The sequence below is a fragment of the Macrobrachium rosenbergii genome, chromosome 36 (assembly GCF_040412425.1).
Source record: "Macrobrachium rosenbergii isolate ZJJX-2024 chromosome 36, ASM4041242v1, whole genome shotgun sequence".
NCBI lineage: Eukaryota > Metazoa > Arthropoda > Malacostraca > Decapoda > Palaemonidae > Macrobrachium > Macrobrachium rosenbergii.
The window spans coordinates 18,705,419-18,724,401 of record NC_089776.1 but is presented as its reverse complement, the minus strand read 5'-3'; the positions used below and the strand labels follow the sequence as shown (position 1 = coordinate 18,724,401).

General features: G+C 34.6%; 2 long non-coding RNA genes across 2 annotated transcripts; one reads left to right on the top strand and one right to left on the bottom strand.

Annotated features, from left to right (window-relative positions):
* Positions 1-981: 981 nt before the first annotated feature.
* LOC136856480 (uncharacterized) lies at positions 982-5,648 on the bottom strand. The gene is made up of 3 exons (XR_010858355.1): positions 5,493-5,648; positions 4,511-4,601; positions 982-1,497 (listed from the first exon to the last, which is right to left on the bottom strand). It is a non-coding gene; the product is annotated as an uncharacterized lncRNA (long non-coding RNA).
* A 6,172-nt stretch (positions 5,649-11,820) lies between these two features.
* Positions 11,821-15,935, top strand: LOC136824997 (uncharacterized). The gene is made up of 3 exons (XR_010849203.1): positions 11,821-11,970; positions 12,863-12,944; positions 15,516-15,935. It is a non-coding gene; the product is annotated as an uncharacterized lncRNA (long non-coding RNA).
* Positions 15,936-18,983: the final 3,048 nt, after the last annotated feature.

Sequence of the window (18,983 nt, the reverse complement as noted above, 5' to 3'; positions counted from 1 at the left end):
CTTGATATTTTTTTTTTTTTTATAGACAATACTGAAGAACAGTGTTTCGTGGCGGTGCACGAACAAAAACTAGATGTGAAACCAGAATTAGGTGATTAACTTAAAGCTATCCGAAGTTTGCACATCGCAGCCAGGAAAAAAGGAAGACCGATTTTCTTGCAAAGGCTGCGTCCACACGATCGAGCTTTGTTCGACGAACGTTGTCCGATGTGATGTCAGAAGCGGAGAAACAGCGGACAAAGTCAGAACACTGGCCGCTTCTGACGTCACACCGGACAAAGTTCGTCGAACAAAGCTCCATCATGTGGACGCAGCCTCAAGTTCTTGTCTTGGCGCTCTCAATATGTAAAGCGAACCCAATTTCCTCGCAATTTTAAAACTATTACCATGAGATTGGCAAAACTACGGACCAGAAGCACAACCCTCTTACTCACGAAATCCTTTGAGCATTTTAACATTCAAAAAGAGCCAGAGACAAGGCCACCAACTAATTAAACAATTATGCAAAAACCCTGCACTTCTATCGTGCACTTACCCGATACATTTAAGTCCAACGATAAAGCCTGTGTTGTAGTAATCATCGACAGCCACAGTAACTTCAATTTTTATGTATAAGCAATAACCGCTCTCGGGACAAATTACAATATCACTATTGAAAATTTGCTGCCTGCTTAACATTTTACAAATTAATTATAACGTTTACACAGCAATCTGGACTCTGTTCAGCCCCGTAAGATCCTTAAAATATTTTCTTGGCGGTACCTCATGTCAGTGAATTTTTATTTCAAACTATTATCGCTCGAGTCACCTTTTCAAGTGTCAGCCGAATGAGATCTCCAGATCATGGGGAATGATCTTAAACTTGATTATTCCTGCCATCAGTTGGGTCAAAATACAATATCACTTTGCTGAATACGAAGTTTAAATCTGCATAGACTACCGCAAGTAAACACCAACATTCGAGGTTAATAAACTAGAATCTCCTCAGAATTAAAAACCCAGTATTTTACTTAATTTCTCATACCACAATTTCCCCATCTTACTTCTGTTAACCAACCTTGAGTAACTACCATTCCTTTGATTTCATATGACATTCTTTGTCATTCGAGTAGTATTACAAAGTCTACCCCATCACAACATTTTGGTGTTAAAGAAATGGACAAAGGTTTACAGATATATATATTATGCTGGCCTTCATACACGTAAATACTAATTTATTACATATCCAAAGAAGTCAGATTATTAAAAAATTGAATAGAAGGTAGAGCACAGCATCTACAAGTTCTAGCTGTCTGGGTAACCGAATTTTGAGCGCTTCGAATCCTCACAGGGTATGCACAGCGTCTACAAGTTGAGTCCTAGTTGTCTGGGCAACCGAATTCAGAGCGCTTCGAATCCTCACAGGATATTCAGTCTTAAATAATATGCGTTGCTTTCCATTAGTATTGGCGTTGATGTTGGTGTTGATGTTAGGTCTGTTGCAGCTACACCACGAGCCTGTGCATAAAAGTTTATTTGGTTTTAGAATATACTAAAAATAACACCCTCCTAAGTGAAAATAGCCTGTTCAGTTAGTCCCAGCAGCTATTCTAAGGTTGTGAGTAACTAGTAAACTTTCCCATTAACAATCCCATGTAAAGTATTATTGTTACTTCAGACTGCCACCAACTTCAAATTAACAATCCCATATATTACCACCACAGTTCCCTCAAACTCCAAAAAAGATAACAGGATTGAGAGTACCATTCTTTAAGATAGACTATTTAATATGGCACCAATCTTAGCGGAAAAAACCGCATCTAACTTTAGTGCTACATAAGTATGAAAGGTGCCATGCAATGCAAACTTATCTAGTAACTTTCGTCCTTTAGTATCCAGTCTTAAGGGAACTGAAACTGCACAACCCCACGGGGAGAAAAATTAAGTTGGGGAATTCAGAATAAAGGGGTTCCCGAAGCAAGTTTCGGGGCTGGAGGAAAGGTGGATGAAGGTAGGGGTCAATGAAAATATGCAGTGCAATCTGAACTGTTTCCTAACATGAAAGCTTTGCTTGAAGAGTAAGAGGGGGGGGGGGGCGAGGGGAGTGTGTTGAGCGCGTTAATCGAACGACGCTAACGCCCAAATTTGAATTACAATTTCCACTATTAACCAGCCTGTTAGAATACCTGACAAGTCCACAAATGTACAGCTAGACAAGGGATTTCATGTTGAACTAAAATTAGCTAATGAATAGTATCATCCCGGCACGACAACATTAAAAAAATTCTTTAACATCCCAAGACCTAGGCCTCTTAGAAAATCGTTAAGATCCACCTATAACCCGTCTAGTTACTATTTACGAGTGGGAATGGAATAAGTTATACTTATATGTCAGTTACCTTACCTATTCTCAGCTGTACTAGTACATTCAAACTTACATCTCATGACCAAACAAAGGGCTCAAGTACTGTAATACCCTCTGCTATTAATAACTTGCACTGTCAAATGTCCATGTATAACTATTGCGTCTTTTTACCCCAGTCTATTCCCAGCATCCTTAGATATACTAGAGCGTTTATTACTTTTATCCTAACCCCTGCATCTATATAAAATTAACACGTCCTTTACCCTATTCTAGCCTATCCTAAACTTTAAGTTCCATATCTAACTTCCCATTAAGTCCTAGCTACACGGAAACTATCAACCTTGCAGGTCTAACCTAAATTAGAAGTTAGTTGGTTTGAAATTCCTATTGTGCATGGTGACAAAGTCACCATGCTTGTTTTAGAACTTCCTGTTGTGCATGGTGAACAAGTCACCATGCACAACGTGAAAGTCCACCTTTGCCTGGCAAGTGGCACCGCCACCCCGGCAAAGGTGGACTTCGGAAGTGGGCAAAGAACAACTTCAAATGCAAACGCAAAACTCTTAATTACACGCAAAACTCTTAATTACACGCAAAACTCTTAATTACACGCAAAACTTTTAATTACACGCAAAACTTTTAATTACACGCAAAACTCTTAATTACACGCAAAACTTTTAATTACACGCAAAACTTTTAATTACACGCAAAACTTTTAATTACACGCAAAACTTAAAACTTATGAAGCTGAAATAATTACTCTAAGAGTTAAAAATTGTTACTGTTCAAAAACTTCAAAAATCCAAAACACTTTACTAAACTTTAGACTTTACTAAACTTTACAATTCTAGAAAAACAAAACTAGCTGAAATTACAAGATCAAACCACAAGGCAAAAGTAAATAAATTTAAGTTTAAGTCCAATAACCTAAAAAACTAGATTTACTCCACAAACTTAAAAAAATTACCTTCCACATTTAATTACACGCAATACTTTAATTACACGCAATACTTTAATTACACGCAATACTTTAATTACACGCAATACTTTAATTACACGCAATACTTTAATTACACGCAATACTTTAATTACACGCAATACTTTAATTACACGCAATACTTTAATTACACGCAATACTTTAATTACACGCAATACTTTAATTACACGCAATATTAACTTTTGAAGCTGAAATAATTAAGTTTTAAAAATTTGTACTATTAAACTTCAAAAATCCAAATTGACTTTAATAAACTTTACAATTCTAAAAAAAAAAAAACTGGCTGAAATTACAAGATCAAACCACAAGGCAAAGTTTAAATTTAAGTAAATCCACTAACCAAAAAGAGTACTAGATTTACTCTACAAACTTACAAAAATTACCTTCCACACGCATTAAACAAACCACACACAATTACACGCAATACTTTAATTACACGCAATACTAACTTTTGAAGCTGAAATAATTAAGCTGAAATAATTTGTACTATTAAACTTCAAAAATCCAAATTGACTTTAATAAACTTTACAATTCTAAAAAAACAAAACTGGCTGAAATTACAAGATCAAACCACAAGGCAAGGCAAAAGTTTTAAAGTCTAAATCCACTAACCAAAAAGAATACTAGATTTACTCTACAAACTTACAAAAATTACCTTCCACACACATTAACAAACTTCCACACACATTAACAAACTTCCACACACATTAACAAACTTCCACACACATTAACAAACTTCCACACACATTAACAAACTTCCACACACACCAACAAACTTCCACACACATTAACAAACTTCCACACACATTAACAAACTTCCACACACATTAACAAACTTCCACACACATTAACCTTTTGATGCTAAAATATAACTAAACTAATAATCAAAAGTAAATACTTTAAAACAAAGAGTTCTGAAGCTGAGATCCTAAAATTTCTTTAAATATTCAAAGCTGGCAAAGTTATATTTTAACTTTTGCAATTTGAGAAAAATAAACAAACCTTCAAAATTCTCAAAACTACGGTTTTGAATCTGAGAAAAAAACACGTGCATTCAAACAAAGCCTAAACTAAAAATGAAAACGTTAAGGTTTTGATTCTGAAAAAACTAAGCTAAAAACTGTTTGGGGTTAATCAAGTCACTCAAAAAACAAGACATACTTACTCACCCATTAATCCTGTTTGGTCATAAGGTATCTGCCACATCTATGACAATTCAATGACTCATTGTGGCACGCTTATTTAACGACATACCCTGACCTGAAATAAAATATATATAAGCCCAAAATGTTCTAGCAAGTGGAAAGAACCAAAGGCTGACTACTTGTTATAATCAGCTGGGTCATCTGATAAGTTTAAAATATTAAGACAAGGAGCAGCAAGCAAGGCTTTATAAACAAGCGTTATTACTAGTTTATTGCCATTTGAGCCTGAATTAATTAAAATATAAATCAACTTAATATACCCCATATTGGGAAGGCTATGGTAGTCCAGTTAAGTCAATACTCAAGAAACTTTAAACCTATTGCATCGTAAGACAGCTCTATTGCAGCATAAAGTTAAAATGAAAACATCTGTAGAACTGCATAAGATTGTTATAATAAATATGTTTCGAAACTAATTTTAAACTATATGTTAAAGGGCAATCTACAACAATACCTAACAAACTTTTTGAACAGTTAATGTAGGAATTTACAACAATACGAAAATACAAATATTTAAAGTTACAAACCCCACAAAAAACCTTTCATATGACAGCTATATCATGGCTCAAGTACCACAATCTTAATATTTGAGAAATATAAGAGGCAAAACTAGCAACAATATCCACTCGCCAACCCAACAAACCTTAACGCATGCCTTTACGCCTAAAATCTTGCAAAGTCTATTCACAATACGACATATCTGAGAAACTGCTCAAGTTTCTTTAAACAAAGGACATGCAAGTGAAGCATATAGGCTATTTAAACCTAGAATAAATTGTAAGTCGTCCGAGAGAGACTTAATACACTGCGCACCAAGAATATACAACAAAATACAGGCACAACAAAATACCACCTGAAGTAAACATCATGCAAGAATGCAAATTTAAAACTGAACTACTCGCCTATTCTGCAGAAACCACGATGCTGACAAGAAAAACAACCTTACCTTGAAAACGTACAAGGACCCGTCAGAGAGGGAATCATCCCTGAGGAGGACTGCCCATAAAATCAAAGTGAAACCAACGATCCTTCAATACGGCACGGCCGAAATCCCAAACGCAAATGAACAAGAAAGTCGAGTTAGTACCAACGAAACCTGTCTTACCAAGCCGGAGACTCAACAACACTTGAAACAAGCTGCTCTTGAGTATAACAGCCAACGACCGCTGCAACTGCCTGTTTGTGGGACGTCACTTTATCGCCCTTTCGGCACCGGAGAAGTTTTAAGGCGATGATCAGAAAATCGACAGAAATTATTATTATTATTATTATTATTATTATTATTATTATTGAGAGTTGGCGGCCACTCTTCATTTATAGCGAACTACCCCAATTATGTATTAGTAGTTAGCCCATCTGAAAAGAAATTATTATTATTATTATTATTATTATTATTATTATTATTATTATTATTATTATTATTATTATAGTTGCTGTTTTTGTTTTTAGTGCTTGGGCATAAGAGTTCATGAATATTACTTTTACTAGCGTACTTAATTTAGTATACTGTATTGAGTTCATTTTATCGTTCATCGTAATTATGAAACGAAGGATATCATTGTCATTATTATTACTTAATGTAACATGGAGTCACAATCTGACAAAAATAGTATAGAACACTTTTGTTTACTTATTATTAACTCGCACCAATGAATTATTATTATAATCTATACGGTAGGCGATTTGCCATATGGATTCAAGGCTTAGTTAAATATTCCCAAAATTTTGGGGAAATTGTGAAGGTAGGAGGACAAAGTGGCATTAAATAAATCATTTATATCTGTCGTACCTGACTAATTCGAGCAGTGCCAATGAATTTACTGAAACCAGATCATATTGTTCGATCATTGATATTATCTGGATTATATATATATATATTATTATATTATTATATATATATATATATATATATATATATATATTACGTGTGTGTTTGTGTTGAAAAAAATATGATTGTGTGGACTATATATACACACACAATATATATATTATTATATATATATATATATATATATATATATATATATATATATATATTATATTATATATATTATATGTAGATTAGATAGATATTAGCCACCAATTTTATCAGTTTCATGGGGAATAACTTACATCTAAGAGGAATGATAGCTGATTGATAAATTTGTAAGCTGGCTAATTATGAATTTGTCGAAATACACCGAGTGTTTTTCTTATATTCACAAATATTAACAAATATCATAAAACATCCAGTTCACTACATCATATTATGATCATGTTATGTATGTAATATGGCCCAGTCGTTTGAGCGAAGTCATTTTGACGATGTCATTTTGGGAGAAGTATCAAATAAGTCATATTGAGCGAAAATGTAGATTGATCGAACTTGCACTGTTAAATAATCACAAATTGAGCGATTTGAAAATAATAAAGGTAGATTTTTCATTCGTCTTTTTTATTAAGTATCTAATAACCATTTACAAAGATTACATGAAAATATAAATTTCGATAAATAAAAGATAAGGTCGTTTTTTATTATTTTTCTCAAATAACACTTTTATTAAAATATATCACCTGAGATTGATTTTTATTTATTTCAAATACTTATTTTTGTGGATTCAAGGGATATATAATCCAGTGATAAATATATTCTGGAAGCTTTTAATCAAAATGTAACATTGTAGGAAAGGTGTCTTGAAAAGTAGTAGGTCTAAGGTATCTCTAGAATCAATTAGCTTTTATTCTTTTTCCATCGCATCATTTTAAATAAATCATTCCAAAATATTTAGTTCTTTGTAGGCTCTCTTCCCTTCTTAAAGCCTCTATTGCCAAATCGGGTGACAGCAAGACAACTGCCTTGAAAAGCATGCCACCCCTCCACAGAATTATTTGTAGGCGGGAGATCCAACTGAATTTAGACATTCCACCAAGGTAACGGGAATTTAGGCCTTTTACGGTTGTTTGTCAATGGGCGCCCAAGATAGTTATCTTCGAAATAATCAAAAACATCGTCAAGGCATTCATCGTAATTTTCCATATTTCGTATAGCCTCTTATGACATCACATGTAGGGAGGAAGGCTGTGCAAGTCATCATTTTAATTAGCGTTCTAATATTTTCTTCACTGACATATTTTCTCTCAATCCCAAGTTGTTAACCTTTTTATACACTCTGTCCTAGATGGAAGAAACATCCTGCTATGCTAGAACTTGGGAATACCGATGTTATAGCATTTTTGTAGCAATTTCGAAGTCTATCATAACGGTGATAGGATCAAGAGAAGGCTCGATATTTAAATTCGTTAAATATACCCTGTAACTTTCTTATTTATTATATATATATGCAAGGTATATACTTTCTTTTATCAATGCATGAATCGTAAAAATCTGAAAAAATATAGATGGAGCTGTTTTGAATGTTCCGTCAGCTAACCAATGACTATTGTCTTTCAACCATGTAATACTTTCTTTAGTACCAAAAATGATAACTCTATTCTCATCACCTAAACCACTGTCATATAGAATGAAATTATCGCCAGTGAAAGTAGATAGTACAATAGATTGAGCAAATTGAGGAGGTGGTGGGTAAGCTTTACTCACCTAGATATATACTTTAATTTCTGTCCAGAACCAATCTTTTCAACTTCATCTGGTAGACCACAATAGCGTCCTGGAGTATGCGTCTTGGTGGAATAACGCTTCAGCAGCTTTGCAGATTTTTCTTTAACAACTGACTTTAACAGGTTGAATGAGTGTTCTCTTCTCTCTCTGCAATTTCTGTCTCTTTCATTCCAATCAAATTTGCCTTTCACTTCACACCGCCAAGAAATCGTCGTTTGTGTAGCTTTATCCTTCCGATAAATAAATCCATTATGCAATTTTGTTTTTGACTAGAAACTAGAATCATGATGGGTTGAACTGAATTAAACTGTGTTGAATTTCCAGAATAAGAAAATAAATAAAAAAATAAACAAACCATTTGTTCTAATAATGTAAAAACGACTTAACAGCCAGGGCTTTTGTTATATAACGTAAAAACATTAGTATTCGCCAAAATAAATCGCTCAAAATATCATTCAGTTCATCGTTCAAAACCGTTTCGCCCAAGGTGACAGCTCAAAACGAATCGCTCAAAATGATCGCTCTATATATATATATATATATATATATATATATATATATATATATATATATATATATATATATATATATATATATATATATATATGCTCACACAAATATTAAGCCACAAATATCGTTTATTGCCTAATTCACTATACCTCACGAATAGCTTACAACCAGAAGAATTATAACTGATAAGTGATTCGTTACCAGTGGTATTCGAAACGTTGCTTTATTTAGAAACAATGTTGTACTTTTGACCATGGGATGATATAGTGACTTTTGACCACTGACCCCTCAAGAAAGGTGTAAGTTGATATCAACTCTGCTGCATAGGCATAATTCTCTTTTATATTAATGGACATTAATTAGAGCATTCTCTACGATTCTTCGATATGAAAGCAGAAGGGTAGTCAGGTTCGATGTTCCTATAATAGACATGTTCTTAATGCCTCTACGTAGGGGAGTTTTATTTTGCTGGCATATCCCTTATTTTGTTATGCCCATTGGTTTGAAGAGAGATCCGTCTAACTGGCTTGGTTGATGGCTTTTCCGCCGTCATAGTGAGGCAGCTGGTCGAGTTGTTTACAGGTGAAATCGGCTCCTTTGTGTATGTAACCGTCGGAACAGGTTCCTGGTCCTCCGAGAGAAAAATTACACTGATACCTGTCTTCATTGAAATTGCAATGTCATGATAGTTAGGAAATGAATGCAGGAAATAGAGAACGCTGGTCTTCTATAGACGTTGAAACTGTACTTGAATGATTCCCTATTGACATATCTAAGAAGGATAGTTCCTGTCCTTTTCTCATTCAGTTTTGATTTGAACGTAATGCTAGAAGTGAATTCATTTTGCTGCAAATAGACATCAAAATCTTCTCAACTATTATTCCAGAACGTGAAAATGTCATTAACGTGTCGCACCAAAAGCACTTTGCAGACATTGGCTTAAAGAGGAATAGCAGGCTGCCTATCCCACATTCAAATCTTTGTAAACGTTTCAGTTAAAAGAGGGCATGTTCTTGTTTACACGGAGCGTGATTACTTTAACTGTTTTTATTTTTTTCACTGCCCGAAGGAAATAGATATTCGTAAGGAGTTGATTTTTTCCTTTATAAAATTCAGGATGTCGTTTACGGGAACCTTTGTGAATAATGATTCCGCTTCCTGGTTTATGAGCGTTATGTCGTTCACTGTAATATTTATTTTATTTATAGAATTTCTGAATAGAGTCCTCTGCGTGTTTTATAAACTACCTAAGAAATGTGTCAGCAAACTTGCTAAGTATCTGATAGAGTAAAAATGAACGAGACAATTTCACAAAACTGGGAGTCAGAAAATGCCTTTCTTATGGGTTATGGCGAGTCCGTAGAAATATGGTAAAGAGTTGTTGACGAATCCAGGTAAAAAAAGTCAGGTAAAAAAGTCACAAAAAAGTCATGCTTAGGGCGCCAATGCTGACCGAGTAGGACTTCCACTAACTACTGAACAAGCTAATCACGACTATATAAACCATATTGACCGAAGATCGTTGAGGATATGGAATCGATAGTCACAAAATTTATACTTGTTAGGCAAATGTCCATGGCAAATCAGCCTCTGAATTACCTTATAACTACTGAATGTTCATTTCAAGATTGACTTTTCGCTTCTGCTTAATTAATCTTGACTATTTTAATTTTTCATTGTATATATGAAGAAGTGTTTGGAAACATGCGAAAGCTCATGTTATTATTACATTTGCATATGTATATACAGCTATGGATATCGTAATCACCATGAATTCTCTAATATTTTACTATTGCATGCCATTATAGCTTTCTTGTTTGTGAATATAAGAAAAACAATCGGTGTATAAGACAAATTCGACAAATTCATAATTAGCCACGCGTTACAAATTTATCAATCAGCTATCATCCCTCTTGGATGTAAGTTAAGTTATTCCCGAGACATAATGAACTGGACATTAAAGTACATTGGTGGCTTAATATCTATCTATCTATCTATCTATCTATCTATCTATCTATCTATCTATCTATCTATCTATATATATATATATATATATATATATATATATATATATATATATATATATATATATATATATATATATATATAATCCACATGATCATATTTTTCAGAGCTCCACCTACCACACACACACACACACACACACACACACACACACATATATATATACATATATATATATATATATATATATATATATATATATATATATAGCATATATATATAATCCTCATGATAATAGTTTTCATAGCTCCACCTAAGAATATCGAAACAGGATTCGAATATCAGGCGATGATCGAACAATCTGATCTGGTTTCAGTAAATTCATTGGCCACTGTTCGAGTTAGTCGCTAATTATATCACTTACGACAGATATAAATGATTTATTTAATGCCACTTTGTCCTCCTACCTTCACAATTTCCCCAAAATTTTGGGATATATTTATCACTGCAAGCCTTGAATCCATATGGCAAATCGCCTAAGGTGACCTTTTACCGTAGTAGATTATAAGAATTACCTTGCATTCATTGGTGCGAGTTAATAAGCTCACCGTTGAGTCACCTTAACAAAAGTGTTCTATACTATTTTTGTATATGACCGTCATTGTGACTCCATGTTACATTAAGTAATAATAATGACAATGATATCCTTCGTTTCAGCTTCGGGCCACATACGATGAATGATAAGATGAACACAATACAGTATATTGAATTAAGTACGCTAGTAAAAAGTAATATTCATGAACTCTTGTGTCCAACCACTGCTGAAAACAACAGCAACAACAACAATAATAATAATAATAATAATAATAATAATAATAATAATAATAATAATAATAATAAATCCAGATAAAGACCAAACACTGATACATAATTCAGGTAGTTTGCTAAAAAGGAAGAGTAAATGGCGAATCTCCGTAATAATAATAATATAATAATGAAGAGTGCCCGGCAACTCTCAATAATAATAATAATAATAATAATAATTTCTGTCGATTTACTGATCATCGCCTTAAAACTTCTTCGGTTGCGAAAGGGCGAGAAAGTCACGTTCCACAAACAGGCAGTTGCAGCGGTCGTTGGCTGTTATCCTCAAGAACAGCTTGTTTCAGTGCTGTAGTCTCCAGCTTGGTAAGACAGGTTTCCTTAATGCTAACTCGACTTTCGCGTTCATTTGTGTTTAGGATTTCGGCCGTGCTGTACTGGAGGATCGTTGGTTTCATTTTGGTTTTATGTCCAGTTCTCCACGGGGATGATTGATTCCCTCTCTGACTGGACCTTGTACGTTTTCAAGGTAAGGTGCTTCTTTATTTTGGTGTTTTCTCGTTAGTATCATAGCTCCTGCAGATTAGGATTTTAGTTCTATTTTTAAATTTTATCTCTTGTATAATGTTCACTTCAGGCGATATTTTGTATATTCTTGGTGTGCAGTGTACAAATACTCTCTAGCCAGACTTACTATTTGTTCTAGGTTCAAATAACCTTTTATGTTTCACTTGCATGTCTTCTGTTTAAAGAACCTTCAGCAGTTTCTCAGATATATCGTATTGTGAATAGACTTGGCAAGATTTAGGCGTGAAGGCGTACTTCAAGGTTAGTTGGGTTGGCGGGTGGATACGGTTTCCTGTTTTGCGTTTTATATTTCCCAAATATTTAGGTTGTGGTACTTGAGCTATGTCATTGTTGTCGTATGAAGTTTTTAGTTTGCGGGTTTTTTTCTTCAAATATTGGTGCTTTCAAATATTGGTATTTTAGAGTTTTTGTTGTAATTTCCTACATTAACTGTACAAAATGTTTATTATATTGGTATTGTTGTAGATTGCTCTTCAACATGGTATTTTATACTTAGTTTCGAAGCCTATTATATTATTTAGGCCTACAGATGTTTTGATCTTAACTTTATGCTGCAATAGAGCTAGTCTTACGATGCAATAGGTTCAAAGTTTTTGAGGATTAGAGAGGCTTAACTCGACTACCATAGCCTTCCCAATATGGGGTATATGAATTTTACTTATCTTTAATTATTGTTGGCTCAAATGGCAATAAACCAGTAAAAACGCTTATTAGTATTTGTAAAGCCTTGCTTGCTACTCCTTGTCGATGGCCCAGCTGATTATAACAAATATTCAGCCTTTGGGTCTTAAACTTGCTATAACATTTTGGGCTTATATTTTTATTTATTTCAGGTCAGGGTATGTCATCAAATAAGCGTGCCACAATGAGTTATTGAATTCTCAGATGTACCTTATGACTAAACAGGATTAATGGGTAAGTATTTAAAGTTTTTTTAGTTTTGACCTGAACCCCCCAAACATTTTTTAGCTTTTTTCAGAATCAAAACTTAACTTTTCATCTTTAAGTTTGGTTTTTTAATGCATGTGGCTTTTTTTTTTTATTCAAAACCTTAGTTTTAAGAATTTTGAAAGTAAGTCTGATACTTTTTTCTTTGAAATTGCGAAGGTTAAAACTTAACATCGCCAGCTTTGAAAATTTCAAGAAATATTAGGATTTCGGCTTCAGAACTGTTTTCAAGTATTTAATTTTTTCTTGATAGTTATATTTTACCATTAAAAGTTGAATGCGTGTGGAGGCTTGTTAGTTTAATGCGTGTGGAAGCTTGTTAGTTGAATGCGTGTGGAAGCTTGTTAGTTGAATGCGTTTAATGGTAGTTGAATGCGTGTAAGCTTTTTTGAATGTTTGTAGAAGCTTGTTAGTTGAATGCGTGTGAAGCTTGTTTTGAATGCGTTTGTTAGTTGAATTTGAAGCTTGTTTTGAATGCGTGTGGAAGGTAATTTTTGTTGCCTAGTGCATTGGTTTTAGGTTCTTGATTTAAACTTTTTTAAACCTGAACTTTTGCCTTGTGTGGTTTTATCTTGTAATTTCAGCTAATTAAGTTTGGTAAAGTCTGTTTTGGAATTTTCAAGTTTTTGAACAGTAATAATTTTTAAAGCTCTTAGAGTAATTTTCAGCTTCAAAAGTTTTGCATGTGTGAAAGTTAATATTTAATGTGTGGAAGGTAATTTTTGAAAGTTTGTAGAGTAAATCTAGCATTTCAGCTTCAGAGTTTTGCGTTAAGGTGATTTTTGAAAGTGTGTAGAGTAAATTTTTTTATTTTTAGGTTAGATTTAAACTTTTTTAATTTAAACTTCTGACTTTTGGTTTGATATTGTAATTTCAGCTAGTTTTTTTCTAGAACTGTAAAGTTTAGTGAAGTCTGTTTTGGAACTTTGAAGTTTTTGAGCAGTAATAATTTTTAAAGCTCTTCGAGTATTTAAAGCTCTTCGAGTAATCATCTGTTTCGCAAAGTTTTGCGTGTGAGTGAGTTTTGCGTGTGAGTGAGTTTTGCGTGTGAGTGAGTTTTGCGTGTGAGTGAGTTTTGCGTGTGAGTGAGTTTTGCGTGTGAGTGAGTTTTGCGTGTGAGTGAGTTTTGCGTGTGAGTGAGTTTTTGTGTGAGTGAGTTTTGCGTGTGAGTGAGTTTTGCGTGTGAGTGAGTTTTGCGTGTGAGTGAGTTTTGCGTGTGAGTGAGTTTTGCCCACTTCCGAAGTCCACCTTTGCCGGGGTGGCGGTGCCACCTGCCAGGCAAAGGTGGACTTTCACGTTGTGCATGGTGACTTGTTCACCATGCACAACAGGAAGTTCAAAAACAAGCATGGTGACTGTCACCATGCACAATAGGAATTTCAAACCAAGAAACTTCTAACTTAGGTTAGAACTGCAAGGTTGATAGTTTCCGTGTAGCTAGGACTTAATGGGAAGTTAGATATGGAACTTGAAATATAGGATAGGCTAGAATAGGGTTAAGAACGTGCTGATTTTATATAAATGCAGGGGTTAGGGTGTAGGTAATAAACGCTCAAGTCTCTCTCAAGGATACTGGTAATAGACTGGGGTAAAAAACGTGATAGTCATACATAGGGAGACATTTGACAGTTTATTAATTGTAGACGGTATTACAGTACTTAAGCTTTTGTTTGGTCATGAGTTTGTTTGAATGTACTAGTACAGCTGAGAATAGGTAAGGTATCTGACATACTTATATAACTTACTGCATTCCCACTCGTAAATAGTAACTAGACGGGTAATAGGTGGATCTTGACGATTTTCTAAGAGGCCTAGGTCTTTGTCAAAAAATTTTTTGACTCTTGTTGTGGCCTTGTCAGGTATTCTAACAGGCTGGTTAATAGTGGAAATTGTAATTCAAATTTGGGCAGTCTTGTTAGCGTCGTTCCGTTAACGCGCTCAACCCCCCACCTCTCCCCCCCTTCTCTTCAAGCAAAGCTTTCATGTTAGGATTTATAGTTCAGATTGCACTACATATTTTCATTGGCCCCTACCTTCATCTTTCCTCCAGTGCCGAAGCTTGCTTCGGAAACCCCTTTTCTATTCTGAATTCCCCAACTTAATTTTGCGCCCCCTTGGGTTGTGCAGTTTAAATTCCTTTGAGACTGGATGCTAAAGGACGAAAGTTGCTAGATAAGTTTGCATTGCATGGCACCTTTCATATTTGTTGCAGTTAAGTTAGATTCGGTTTCACTGTAAGGTTGGTGCCCTATTAAATACTGTATATCTTAAAGAATGGTACTCTATCCTGTTACGTTTTTGGGAGTTCGAAGGAACAGTGGTAGTAATATATGGGATTGCTAATTTGAAGTTGGTGGCAGTTTGAAGTAACAATACTAATACATGGGATTGTTAATGGGAAAGTTTACTAATTACTCATAACCTTAGAATAGCTGCTGGGACTAATTGAACAGGCTATTTTCACGTAAGAGGGTATGTTATGTCATGGAAACTTTTAGTATATTCTAAAACCAAACAAACTACTTTTCTTGTGCACAGGCTCTTGGTGTAGCTGCAGCAGACCATAACGCCAGTACTAATGGAAAGCAACGCTTCTTCGTTAAGACTGAATATCCTGTGGGGATTCGAAGCGCTCTTGAATTCGGTTACCCAGACAACTAGAACTTGTAGATGCTGTGCTCTACCTTCTATTCAGTTTTTTAATAGTCTGACTACTTTGGATATGTAATAGTATTTACGTGTATGAAGACCAGCATATATATATATATATATCTGTAAACCTTTGTCAATTTCTTTAAACACCAAAATGTCATGTGATGGGATGGAATTTGTAATACTCCTTAAAAGACAAAGAATGTCCTATGAAATCAAAGGAATGGTATTTACTGATAGGTTGGTTAACAGAAGATGGTGAAATTGATTATGAGAAATGAATTAAAATGGTATTTTAACTCTGAAGAGATTCTAGTTTATTAACCTCGAAATTTGGTGTTTACTTTCAGTATAGTCTCTGCAGATTTAAACTTCGTATTCAGTAAAGTGATATTGTATTTTGATCCCACTGTTGGCAGTCATAATCAATGTTGTTTAAGATCATTCATTATGATCTGGATGATCGCATTCAGCTGAGAACACGTAAAGGTGACTAGCGACAATAGTTGGAAGTGAAAATTCACTTTGAAATGAGATACTGCCAAGAAAATATTTTAAGGATCTTACGGGGTTGAACAGTCCAAATTGCTATGTAAAGGATAAGTTTAGTTTGTAAAAAAGTTAAGCAGGCAGCAAATTTTCCAGTGATAGTGTAATTTGTCCCGAGAGTGGTTATTGCTTATGCCTGCAAATTGAAGTTACTGTACTGTCGATGGTACATACAACATAGGCTTTATCGTTAAACTTGTATGTATCGGATAAGTGAGACGATAGAAGTGCAGGATTTTTGTATAATGCATTGTTTAATTAGTCTGTGGCTTTGTCTCTGGCTCTTAAATTTTTTGAATGTTAAAATTGCTCGAAGGATTTCGTGAGGATGAGGTGTGCGCTTATGGTCCTTAGTTTTCCCAATCTCTGTATTACTTTAAAGCTTTAAAGTTTTAGAATTACGAGAAAAATGGGTTCGCTTTAGACTTGAGAGCGCCAGGACTAGAACTTTAAAGAAAATCGGTCTTCCTTTTATCCTGGCTGCGATCCGCAAACTTCGGATAGCTAAAGTTAGTCACTTAATAACGGCTTCACATCTGGTTTTTGATTGTGCACCGCCACGAAACAGAACTTCAATATTGTCTATACAGAAATAAAAGCCAGAAAATATCAAGCACCTTTTTCGTCTGTTTGAGTTTTCCTCCCATGGCCGAGTAATGAAGAGCTAAGGCTGACAATTAGCCAATTATTAACCAGCTAACTACTGAGTTAAACGCCAACCGACCACAGAATTCTCACCACGTGAAAGCATGTCCTAAAATAAATCTGCCTTCTTTCCTTTTTCTGATTCGCCCAAATGATTGGTACCAGTTTGCAGGATTTTGATATTTTGTCGCACAAACTATATAATGAATAGTCTCCCAAATGATATATTGACTACTGCCCAAATTCGCCCAAATGAAATTCGCCCGAGAAAATATCGGTTATGGTAGACGGGCAATAAAATCACAGGAATTAAGTCACAGAAAAAAAGTCAAATTTATGGTTGAGTTGAGTTTTGTGGTAAAAAATCAGAAATTACATTACGTAAACTTTTTATATTCTGTAAATGTTCTGATGTGTAAAACAAATACAAAGAACTGAGTAAAATAGGATTACTTCCTAGACAAATATTCATGAAGTAAGCAAAAAATATTGCTGTGATACACTTTACTGCAGATGAAAGCTGATTCCTTGCGATGCACCAAAACTAATAAAATCGACAATTATCCGTCTGGAATAAAGCCACATGTACTGAAAGTATCAGTAAAGTATAGTCATGTGAATGTCTTAATTTTCATTACTTCAGGGATGTATGTATACAGCAAAAGTAATGTTACTGATTGTTCCTTACTTGCCCTAGACATCGGAGGATTAGCCTACCCTGGTGGTCGAGTATGGGCAGTAATTAGAGGCTTAGCACCGCATTTTATAACTTATTTTATGTATATAGGTGAATTTGGTCGCTGTGGATAAAACCCTTAAGGCTGTCCGTTGCTGAATTAGTAAACAAAAAGTGACGACAGACAGCTCCTCATAACTGCTGAATATAGATTCGTGTGCACTTCCATGCTTCTAGGAACTTCACATCATTAGCTGTACGTAAATGTGTATTAGTCCATATTGTAAAAATCCAGGTAGCTGTTTACACGAGATGCAGAAAAAGTATTTGTACTGGGATAGGTTTAGCTTTGTATTGAAACATGATTACATGGGAGTCACTTTAGTTTATCAGTGCCAAAGTCATACCACTCTTTCCCTAGCTATGATGTTAAGATGATTATTATTATGATTATTGTTAGGAATGTTTTGAAGCTCAAAATACACACACACACATAACGGAGTCAGTGTAAGACCTTCCCGTGGGGCAAAAAAACAAATTGTTGAAAATTCGAGAACAAGTCAGTCAGTCCCAAATGGGCTAATCTGGTTAAATATTTTCACATGTAATGTCCTAATAATATAAAAATGTATGTAAAAGTCATGTATTGCCAGTTAATAACTGATTTAAAATATTTCCTTTTGTTACTTTAATTGGTTATGACTCTTAAATTGACTGACTTGATTGGTTTTGTTTGATTACCTGACGTCTTCCCCAGCCAATATTGTGAATTTTTCCCTGACTTTATTACCGGTCACCACAAATTAATGTGACACTTTTTCCCGTGACTTTTTATCCTAGCCAAAATTACTTTTTCCTGTGACTTTATTACCGGCCGCCGTATAACCAAGTGAAGGGTACGCTATTCAAAATTTCGCGTAAGTGAATACAGAGGAACATATAAAAGTTCGTAGAAGTGAATTTACAGAAGGACCTTTTAGTATATAAACATTACAAAGGTAAGGAAATGTTTTATTTACAATGTGTGTGTGCATATGATAGGAACGTGACTGGGGAGGGATTCGGGATTTATATTTACAATGCTTAGCTACTTAGGGGTGGCTAATTATGTACATTATATTTACATAATATAATTACATTGGGTAACTATATTATTACATTAGTTTAACGTTGTTTCTTGTTCTTATGGGTCTAATAATTTATTGATTTCTTCTGAGGTATTTGGTTGGTGATTATGGGAGTGACCTTGACCTTGCGTATACAACGTAAAACGTCGCACAATGGTCTGGAAATAAATACTGCTGTACTTTGTTATTGACTCATCACAATGAAAAGCCGGAAATTTGTTTAATCTACTGCGGCCTGCAATCCATTTCGCCCACGTTCCCACGAGAACGCGCGCACACAACCACACACACATACTGTATATACATAAATTATACATACAATGGTTAATAATCCGTGTTGAACATACCGAAATGAAC